General features: G+C 31.6%; 1 long non-coding RNA gene across 1 annotated transcript; it reads right to left on the bottom strand.

Annotated features, from left to right (window-relative positions):
* Window positions 1-492: 492 nt before the first annotated feature.
* On the bottom strand, window positions 493-5,320 carry LOC127804989 (uncharacterized). Its single transcript, XR_008023787.1, has 2 exons — window positions 5,221-5,320; window positions 493-829 (listed from the first exon to the last, which is right to left on the bottom strand). It is a non-coding gene; the product is annotated as an uncharacterized LOC127804989 (long non-coding RNA).
* Between the last annotated feature and the right edge of the window lie 6,380 nt (window positions 5,321-11,700).

The following is an 11,700-nucleotide window of genomic DNA, read 5'->3' as shown; positions in this document are numbered from 1 at the left end:
ATAAGTATTTCTTTTATATTAAATACTTATATCTTTCAGTGTCATCTCTTTGTCTCCCCGTCTTTTTGTTATTCCTTTTTCGTTTCCACTAAGCAATTGTCGAACCATCGTGAGCCACTAGAAATCACCCTTTCCTAACAACCACCTTTTTCTTCATTCTCTTTTTCATGCATTTCCTCAATGTTTTTCGTGAACCAAGTGACGAATGCGAGTCAAATTTATAAATAAGTATTTGGGTTAAATATATGCATAAATAAGCCAAAATCAATAATACAAGAAAAATTAATAAATTCATGCCTGGAATGAGTACACAAAGTGTGGGAGATTAAATTAATAGTACGGCCAACCATGCACATGAAGGCCACAATTGAAGCAAGCATGCATGAGAATTAATAAACAATTGGAGATTGAATTGGCGGCGGAACAGCAAACAAGCCGCAAGCATCCAGGTCCATTAATTTGACCGAGAGGCCACCACTCGGTCAACAACAATTGATTTAATAATCCATGTGTAATGCAAGTGTTGATATCATCATACAAGCAGTTCACTGACTCCACTATATAAGTCACCAAGTGCACTTGCCAACTCCATTTCCCTTAATTAATTCACCAAGTGCACTTGTATTATACAATTCAATTTAATCCACCAACTTCACTTGCTGTCTATTGAATCTTCCAAATTCGCCTTGCATTATATAATGCCAATTAATCTTCCACTACTGCTCGGTCATGACTGAGTGGCCTCTCAATTATATGTGACCACATGGTCACAAAGATTCTTTATTCTCGGGAGCCTCTCTTGTAGCCAACGGACTCTTTTGAGACATTCCTTGAATCAAATATACTAAAAATATTTTAAGATTCTGCAAAATATGTCAAAAATATAACAGGAATATATCGAGAATATGTCACTTAGAAAACCCGGTGATAAACTAATAGTTTTATATTTTTATTCTCTTAACGTTTGTTCTATTTAGCATGTTTTATGTCTCAAAGTGTTTATTTATGATGATCTTTCATGTATAAAATATTAGTGGCAAAGTTTAATCAATTATGTTTTAAAAATAAAAATAAATAAATAAATAATTTTCGTCTGTATTGTTACACATTTTTATCTAATTTTTCTTGTGCTATTACGCCTACTTAATTAAAATATGTGCTTGTATAGATTTTTATATATTGAACATCTTTTTGTAGGAAAGGCAAAGAAAATTTATTGGCGCAATTTAAGATGATTTGGAAACTACAACTACATAATTGGAAAAGAAATTAAGTGGAGAATGGGCCATGTCAACATAGAAGGATATATATAATATTGTTAAGAATATGTGAAAACAACACAGCTAAATCTTCGACAGTATCACAATCCATGAATATCTAAACAAAAATGAAGAAACGAAAAAGTATGAACACACACATACATTGCAATGAAAACAGAAAATGGATAAGGCATGTATGTGTTCAAATTAAAAGATTCTACTTACGGTAGGGTTTCACTCACAGAATTTTGTAACATTCCAAAATTCTGGGATGTTACAAATTCTGCCTTACTTTAGTTAGGTGTAGTTAGTGTAATTTATTTTTATTATATTTATATATGCAATTGCATTTTATTCTATTTTATTTGATTTTTAAAAATCATTACTCTAAAAGTTGCATAATGAGAGGATATGAGCTTTGAAGTGAAGAATCATTTCAAATGGCAAAATGATATCAACTAAAAGAAAAGGCATCCAACAAGTTGGCAAAATGTTGGCCATAGTTTCTAACTAAATAACAAATATATGTAATATATATGAATTATGATCAGAATCTAACCAAAGTAATAGTGGGGCTAAAATGTTCTTGGCCACACTTTTTTTTTTTCCCTTTTCAATTAATATATGTAATATATGAATTATCAGAGTCATAAATATACTAACATCTAGGGAGAGAAGTATAGAGAAGAGAAAGACCAATTAATGATGCAATAATAGCTATCAAAGTTTGTTAGAAAATGAATTTTTTTCTAATTAAACTGGAACTTCTTAGTCAATCTTTCGCTATGAGATAAGGATTCTGAAAGCATAAAAGATGTGGTGTGATGAGGAAAAATACTTTCGGCTTCAAAATTATTCTAATACCCCGGGAATACAGCTAGTAATAGCAAAGACATGTGTTCGCCAGGGAGCCAATCCAAGGTTACCATTCAGCCTAAGTCCGGGAGGGATACGTGGCAGATACACCTCAACAAACCGACTAGTCTTTTGCTCAACAAAGATTCCATGGATTCCTCGACCTCAATCATCGTTCTGAAGATCTTGGAGGTGGGGATTATCCTGAACCCCTCGAAAAATTATTGCCATATCCATACCATCAAGATCATGGCTCTGCAAAGGATGGGATACGGATCCCGGAGGTTTGAAAAGGGAATTCTTTTCTTGACAAGAGGATAAAAGAGGAAACTAAGATGGTTAAAGGGATTCCTTTCTTCCTTGAGTCTTCAATTGCATACATTAAGCATTGATAACCCGGTGAACTAACTTAAGCGTCGGAGTGATCATGGGAAACAAGTCCTTAACTTCGTTTTGCAGGTACTTGGTTTGAGACAGAAGAGAGTGGTCGGCTCTACATTATCATCAAGATGAAATCTTGGGTTGCTTTCAAACATCAAGATAGCTTGGAATAATCTGACCAAAACGAGCCAAGAATTGCATATAAATTGAAGTTGGTATTGCCTCCAAGTCTAAGGTTATAGTACTTCTCCTTCACCTTTCCCGCATACAGTGGACGTATTAATCTTTATCTTGATCCATTTTTCATAGATAGAGTATGCCTCTGGTGGCGTGCAAGCCCCCCCATTAACACTTGTCGACCCTTCATTGAAACCGATGTGAGGGCCATTTTGAAGAGAAATGACAAGAACAATGACAACCTGCTGGACTGGGACGAGATTAGTCAGGTCTTCAAAGAACTCGACGCGATGTGCCCAACATATAGAGCCTAGCACGTCTTTTGTCATGTGGATAGGGATGGAGATGGAAAGATCAGTGAGGCTGAGCTCAAACCCCTCATCAATTACATTCTCTCTATGAAGTATTCCCCTAGAACCTAGTCTTGGTTATTATGATAACCATCACTACAACAGGATCGGTTTTGCCGATTATATATTTAGCTGTATGTTTGCATCTAATATATATGTATGTGATCTGTCCATATGTTAATTGGCTTTGTACCTACTTGAAAGTGGAAAACAGTAGGGAGAGGTTGGGTGGACTTGAGTTGTATGTCCAAGTCAGATTTCATACTACCATATCTGAGTATGAATAAAGTTATCTATTATGTGTTTTGTACGTGATAAGATGCTAATTCAGTAGTTATATCTATCGCATGGATGCAATCACTCAATCAAAATGTTTAGTTTCTTGTCAACATTTGGACCTAATATAGTGAGATATGATAAATTTATAAATACCTTGAGACAACTAAGACCAATTAAAATTGGTATTAGCATGAAGAGAAATTGAGCTTATCAAAGTAACATTTCAACATGCTAATTAAGACTCTTTGTCATCTTGTTTATATTTTTTTTAAAACTCTTTTACTTTAGATCACTCTATATTTTTTATAAATAAGTAGGCACTCATTCCTAAAAGGGTACAGCATCTCTGATGCTAATTTCAATACAATTTCTTTCATCATATTTAACTTTTTTTTATCTAATTTTTCTTATTTTTGTAGATTTAGATAGTTTGATGACTATGTTTCTAGTCACTAAATTTATTATAGTATCCAGGCAACAATATGAGCTTTTGTAGAATTCTATAAATTCTTTTTCTATTTTTTGAAAGAAATTGTCAATCGATTGATCTACTAGCAAAGAGGCTTGATGATTCAACTCACTCCTCTCATTTGTTTGAATAGATAGTTCGTTCGAGTGTTAAATGATCAACTCAAATACAATGATAATCATTTGAATGAAAAATGACAGAAGGATGATTGACAACAACATGCATATACTCAATTGACCCCTTCAATATCTATCAAGATACACAAGTCTAGCCTCAAGCACTTATCTATTCAAATACTAACATATGATTACTCAAGTGCTGTTGTGAAATATGGTTAAAACTATATTTCCAATCACATTCATTTAAATACTTAGGAAGCTCTATTACAGCAAACAAAAGGTATACTTTAATAACACGAAATTTTACGAATTGTCAAAGAATAATAAGTTGAGTACAACGCTTGTTACTCAATTGAAATCATTCCTTTCTTGATCAAAGCAAGATCATTCTACTTAACATAAAACACAACATATTTCACTAAAATACAACTATCCAAATAAGTTATTGATCTATATTTATCTTCTCAAATAAACTCACTTGAAATACACATAAGTCAAGTAACTCACTTGTCATTTGACTATGACAGAGCATATATGAAGTCTATTATTTAAACTTTGAAGTATTCTATTATCGATATAGGATACTGCACATAATACTCTAATACATTTAACTCTTATTCGAGTGAATTGATTTAAAGCTCAATTATCACTCGATTGATAGCCTGATGAGATAGAATCTTAATAGCTTGACAATTTCTAAATTTATCAAACACTTGAATGATTTTGCTTTCTAAGAAACAAACATCCAAATGTTAAGTTCTTCAAATGTTATTTCATTAAATTCAAAACATTGAGAACCTTAAGAGTTTGATACTAGATATCAAATATGCAATTTAAGTTCTATGAATCAAAAACTAAGGATCACAGCCTAAGTATAATAAACATTTACTCAAGAACTTTGATGTTTGATACATAAACATCAATTATGAATATGAAATGCATTGCTCTAAGATTTTGAGTAATGCTTCCACATAATTTGAGCATTTAAGATATTATCCAACCCCAAAATCGCTCTAAGTATCATGAAGTCCACATGACACTCATGCATTATAGATAATAAGATATCCCTTAAAGTCCTAAAAGAAATAGATAAACCATGTTCGAAGATAAACCTAGTGAGGTTCCTTGAGCATTCCTTTAACATGGCAACCTTATCACAACAAAGCATTAGAATTCATACTATCAACAAGACATGAGAGCTTTATGAGAAGATAAATCATAAAGCTTGAATCAATATAGTTTTACATAATGCATTCACCATCAAAACATGCTTGCAAGCTTAACAATATCTAACAAAGAGACCTAATCATAAGTGAAGAATTATCTCTAACCTGCTATAAATAGAACATGATCTCTTCTTCATATCAAGCATTCTCAATCATGATGCTAAGCTTTCTTGGTCAATTATTGCTATTGCTTAATATATGATTTAGGCATCAAGGTGACTTTCTTGACCAATCCTAGGGCAATCTCACCATTCCTTTTTGTAGAACATCAATTCAGGATTCCAAAGTTCAAGGGTTTCTTGCCACTTGGTATGTTTTCTTCAAAAGTAGTATAATAGTGACTAGTTATTTGCATTATTAGTACATACAAATATTTTGACAAATATACAGAATGTATACACATACTTATTATTAATGAATAAGAATAAAATATTTTAAAAAATATGAAATTATACAAATTAGATATATGAAATTTTATTTTGTAGTAAATATTTATGATTGGAAGGTCCAAATCCGATCCATTAATATATATATATATATAATTCAGCATGTGTTTTGTGTTAGAATATTTTCTACCAATTTTAATACATGAGAATCTAAGGTCTCGCTCTTGAAAAAAGACTAGGTCTCTCTTTCTATCCGTAACATATTCTATTCTATGGACAAGAATGGATGCTCCAAGGTCCACAGCTAAACTGACCAAGCATTTTAGTTCCATAAGTTTTTCTATCTTTTCTGAATTTATCTTGTACTTATGTAATTTTGAAGCTAGTTTTAAGCAATTTGAAGAGGGTATTACCGACTTTAAAGCTAACAAACCATTTGATTAATTGTGATGAAAATTCAAACCACTTTCTTGTGAAGCCTGGGTGATGTGGTGGAGGGCATAGGACCAAACACAAAGCGTCATAAGAAGAGATCTCAATTAAAAAGAATTCCTTGGAAGCTAAAGGTTTTGGTAGATTAGGAGAAATCATGTGTGATTTGCTTAATTAGCTGTGGAAAAACATAAGAAGTTGAAGCATAAAAGGCAATAAACCCCAATAAAATGAATATTAAAAATATCATCTCTCCCTATTTATTCATTCATTTTCATTTTTTTTTCTTAGCTTTCAACCATTTTGGCTTTAACTAAAGTATTCTCGTATATTTTCTTGACAAGTCTCGAACAATCCTTCTATATTTATGAGATGAATTGAGATTGAGTTTCGATTCAAATCATGATTGGGTTCAAGACACCACTTTAATTAATTTTTTGAGGATTCTACTCCTTGATGTGTAGTTTTTCTTCTTTAAAATGCACCGATCACAACAATTTTTTTTTGTTTATAATAACTATTTTTAGTATACAGAAACATAGATTAGAAAAGAGGATATGGTTACTTGGAAAAGAAATAGATAAGGTTGAACCTCATGAGGTAAATATATTGTCCTAAAATTTAAAAATAAATAAATAAATCCCAACATTGGTAAAGGTGAGATAAGGATGGAAAGTTGCAAACTGTGGCATCTTTTAATCCAAACATTTGTTGAATAAACTAGAAAAGTAGAACATTTTCTATAAAGTTGAAATAACATTGACAGGTTGATGATTCCCCTAAAACATTTTTCCCACTCTCTTCTCAAAGAATATTTTACCAAAATATCAAGAAAAATAATATTTTTTATTTATAATTTCCTTTAAAGAGTAAAAAGATTTTGGGTTTGCTGCAACTAACTTCTTACAAATTTATTCACAATGACTTGCATAGATGGATTGAATGAGACTGTTAAAAGAATAGCAGATTTTAGTTGAGAGTTTTCAGTTAGAGTGTGTTTGATTATACATATTTATCATAGAAAATGTGTAATTATTATAATATTTTTTATGGAAGCAATCAAACACTCTTAACTTTTCTATGGAAAAATGTGTATGGTATAAGTATTTAAAACTTTTTTTCATACAATTCATTTTTCAAGGGGGTGGGGTAATTTTTGTTTTCTAGGCAAATATTACCTAGAATTAAATTTTAAGTAATGCAATCAAACACACATTTAGTGTGAATTTTAACTATAATTTAAACTTTATACTGAGTTACCCCTTTTAGTCAATTTGGACTATGATTTCAAAATTGATTTTATGATTTTCATGTTTTAATATCAAATAAAGTTCAAAAAAGGAAAAAGAAAAAAAGGGAATGTATGGTGTGCAAATTTAGATATCTATTTCTAAACAATTGACATAAACATAATAAAAAAAAAATTAATCACAAGTCTAGCATTTGGATAAATAAGGTCAGTTACCTAATTAATTCTAGCATTTTGTCCATCTCATATTCAAGGATGTTGCGCCATAATGGGTAAAACATCTCTTTGGATGTACTCTCAAGACATCCGACTAGGCTAACATCCTGAGTTGTCTTGGGATTATCCGAGACATAGTCCTAGAATTACCCAAGATGGTCTGGGCATTATCCCAGGCAACCACATTAGATGTGGGACATTGTCCCACATAACTTTAACTTATGCAAAACCAAAAATACAATGGTACAAGTAGATTTCACAATCAGCTCTCGGATTGAAAATAATTGGATTATAATAATTAGGTAATAGAATTAATTAATTGTGATCAAAGTCTCCTCTAGAAATGATCCTTGCTACCATGAGAACAAAAATCCTCCATCCAATCCCTCTAAAACACTTCAAAATGTAAGCAATTTGATAAATAAATCTTAAAAACCCTCAGCCTCTTATTTATAGCAAAAACCCGACCTCTCTCGGCCAATCAACGACCGATCCTTGGTCGCCAAGCATCCCTGACAAGTCTTTAATGGCTCGAGGCCTATTTCTAAGGGTTTATGGTGGTCGGCCAATTGATGGCAGCATGCACAGTGTGATGACCAATTTTTGGTTATAGTGTTCACACTGCAACTTTGCTAAATTGTACTTTTGCCCATCTGAAACTTCATTTTGGATTTGGACCTTCATTTCAAGTCCTTAGATTTTGATATTTTACAACTTGAACCCCTAAGTTTCATGCTTCTCAACTGACCCAACAAATTTGAAAAAATATCATTTTCTACCCTTTTTCAAGTAGAATAAAAAATTACACTTAGGCCCAAAAATCATACTTAGGCTCTATCTTCCAAAAATTTCCATATGAAACCACTTCAAAGTTGTTCCACTTACAAAATCAAAGTCTCCTTAACTTTTCATTGATCTTTTGGAAGTCCTTTACGACCATTCGATTTTTTCAAACCGAATCATATATGTACTGAAAATTTTCTCTGGTTTAATTTCTTTCAATGTCATAAATTTTTTCTCGAGATGCTTGTCAATGACATACATTTTTTCTTAAATATCTAAACTCTAGGGCATTCCCTACAGTTGATTTGGTTACTCTCAATTTTGAGAAATTACACTTAAGTCCTCAAAAAAATCTCGAGTGTTACAATTAGCCATTCATTGTTCGCAGTATTTCCTGTCACAATAGTTGGCTATGTTTTTCTCCAAAACTTAACTATCACCGTCAAATGCCACCATTGACCATTCATCTTCCCGTAGATGGCCTTTTTTGCTCTTCGATAGACCACCAACGGTTGCCTCTATATCGGCCGCCTCTACTTCCTATTAAGTCATGCCATCGCTGTCGATTGACGGCTCCTTTTCTTCCAGTGACATCACCACCGCCACTATCTCTAGTCATTCAGGTTTCCTTATTCCGTGGCCTTCGTCTAGTATCGACAATTGTCAGCCTCCCCTTTTGCTTGTCGATGGATGCCTCGCCTTGCCTTTGACAATTGGACCTTTTTTTTTCTTTTGCCATTGTTGGTTGTTTTAGCCAACCCAGATCTTGCCCAAATTTTGTTCAGATCCAACCTGATCCCATTGGCCCACTCTAGATTTGACAAATCTAGATCTATTTGTTTACATAGATTTGCTTCCTAGATTTAATATTCTAGTTTTTTTTCTATTGGAATTTATTTATCGATCATTGGGCATTATTTGGGGTTATTTGATCTTTGTAATGGTGATCTTGAAGTATGATATTCCATTGTTGGATTAGAATATTAGATTTTCACCATAGTAGGTTAAAATGTGTGCAATTTTGGTACAGATGGATTAAAATGAAGGTGGATTCATTAAGGTGAATTTATATTGGTGAATATGGGGTCATTAAGGTCAGTAAAAATAAGTTGAGTCTTATTTTGTTGCCTATAATTTGAGCATAGCTGAAGATATCCACTATAATGAGCGTTGTGTAGATTTGGTTCGTATTCCCCAATGTGTGGATTTTGTTGGTATTGGTCAAGGAGATTAATTCTCCATGATTTTGTTGGAAAACTTAATTATGAATAATTTCGTATTTGAATTTCGTGTCAAGGTGAAACTTGTTATAATTGTGACCCATAATTTAAATTCTCCTATTACTGGGTTTTCTAATTTAACTGTGAATAAGATTTCGAATTTGACGGTGATTAGAATGTTATCAAATTCAATTTTGAGTGGGATTTAACGCATATAGAGGAATATCCTCTTGAATCATTTTCTGATCATAATAGAATTTCTATGTATATCTATAAATGATTTTAGATTTATAAATAAGTGCTCAATACCCTGAAATTAGTGCAACTATATCACTTTTATAGTAGCAATATCATATTAGTGATATTTTATTCTTTCTGCTTGTGATTTTTTTTTATTTAAATATTTCACGTTAAATTATGTGTTCGTTTGTGTGGTTGATGGTTTGATGGTGATTTGTTTTTCGATCCAAAATCCTAACACTGATGTATACCAATCTATAAAGTAAAAAATATATCATCTCCTTATAAACAATATTGTTAATACAAACATGTATTTGCAGGAGTAAAAGTAAAACTTGTACATTTTGATGAATCTCTATAAATTTGTCTATAAGATAATCAACACACTTATCCTAAGTAAGGAGAAATTATTTGTGGAAGGAAACATGAGAAAAAAAAAATGTTAGATCTTATTTAGTCACGCTTTTATATTTTTGTGGATAAATTATAGTGGGCATCCCACATATAAGGCTTGACTACAAAGAACACCCCTCAATTTTTAGACATTATAATAAATATTTCAAAGTTTTAAAATGTTGTAACACTATGTCCACTACCATTAATTAAATAACTAGCATTAAATTTTATAAAATACCCAAAATAGCCACAATCTCTCTTAAATCTGTCTTCATTTCTTTCCTATATCTCTTTTTTTCTCTCTCTCTCTCTTTCTCTGGCAACTTCTCTTATTTGGTAATGGTGGTGGTTCCCTTTTTCTACTTTCTTTTTATGTGATTTTTTCCCTAGTTCGGTTGAGCGAGAACACAACAATGGCATTGTTTGTTTTCGATAATAATGGTTATGATTGTGGGTGAAAGGTTGGTAAATGATTATCTTAACTTTTTTATCTATCAGTCATCTCTGTTGTTATTTTCTCTTGTCACTTGTTTTTTTTTTTTTCTTTTTTCTTTTTTTTTCCTTCATTTATATAGCTACACCTCTTGTTAGTTTCCATGGAAAGGAAATTAATGATTGTCGGATGTTTGGAGTTTAATTAAAGTCCCACTTGATGATTATTGGCATGAAATTCTTCTTAGTTTTTTGTTTCCTTATTCACTTTAAGAGTGAAATGAATGAAGGTTTATTTTAAGAAAAAAGAAGAAATGAATGAAGGTTAGGAGTGAAGAATTGCAAGCATAATCTTGTTTTTGATTAATGAAACTTTCCTAGTAGAGTTTAAACAAACCTTCTTGACATGTTCGATCTACAACAAATATTGTCCTAGATTTGAGATTACCCATGCTGGGGTTGGAACCCACCTTGCTGAAGCTAGATTCAATTAAACATAACATCCAATGTTGGATGGGTTTATAATGAATCTACTATCTCCTTACCTCATTCTATTCTTCTCTCTCTTTTTATATTTCTCTTTAACCTAGATTTGGCTTTAACTACGATATTAAACCAAAGATAGTCTTCAGTTGACAAGTGTTTTCTTAATTATTTTGTAATTAGACACAAAGAGAGACAAGAGAGAAAAATAAAGTTAAAGCTGCCTATTTAAATCTTTAATTTTTTACCAATAACATGGGTGTTACGGTAAATATTTGAAAATTGAGGAGTGATTTTGTAATTCTGCCTTACTTTAGTTAGGTGTAGTTAGTGTAATTTACTTTTTATTATATCTATATATCCAACTGCATTTTATTCTATTTTATTTTATTTTTAAAAATCATAACTCTAAAAGTTGCATAATGAGAGAATATATAGAGGATATGAGCTTTGAATCAAAGAATCCTTTTAAATGGCAGAATGATATTAACTAAAAGAAAAGGCATCCAACAAGTTGGCAAAATGTTGGCCATATATAGTTTCTAACCAAATATACTAATAAAATAATAAATATATATAATATATGAACTATGATCAGAATCTAACCAAAGTAATAGTGGGGCCAAAATGTTCTTGGCCATAGTTTTTTTTCCCTTTTCAGTTAATATATGTAATATATGAATTATCAGTCATAAATATACTAACATCTCTTAGCAAAGATAATAATAATAATAATAATAATAATAAT

Source organism: Diospyros lotus, chromosome 6 (assembly GCF_014633365.1).
Source record: "Diospyros lotus cultivar Yz01 chromosome 6, ASM1463336v1, whole genome shotgun sequence".
NCBI classification, from domain to species: Eukaryota; Viridiplantae; Streptophyta; class Magnoliopsida; order Ericales; family Ebenaceae; genus Diospyros; species Diospyros lotus.
The sequence above is the reverse complement of the archived record's forward strand: the minus strand, read 5'-3'. Positions and strand labels throughout refer to the sequence as shown.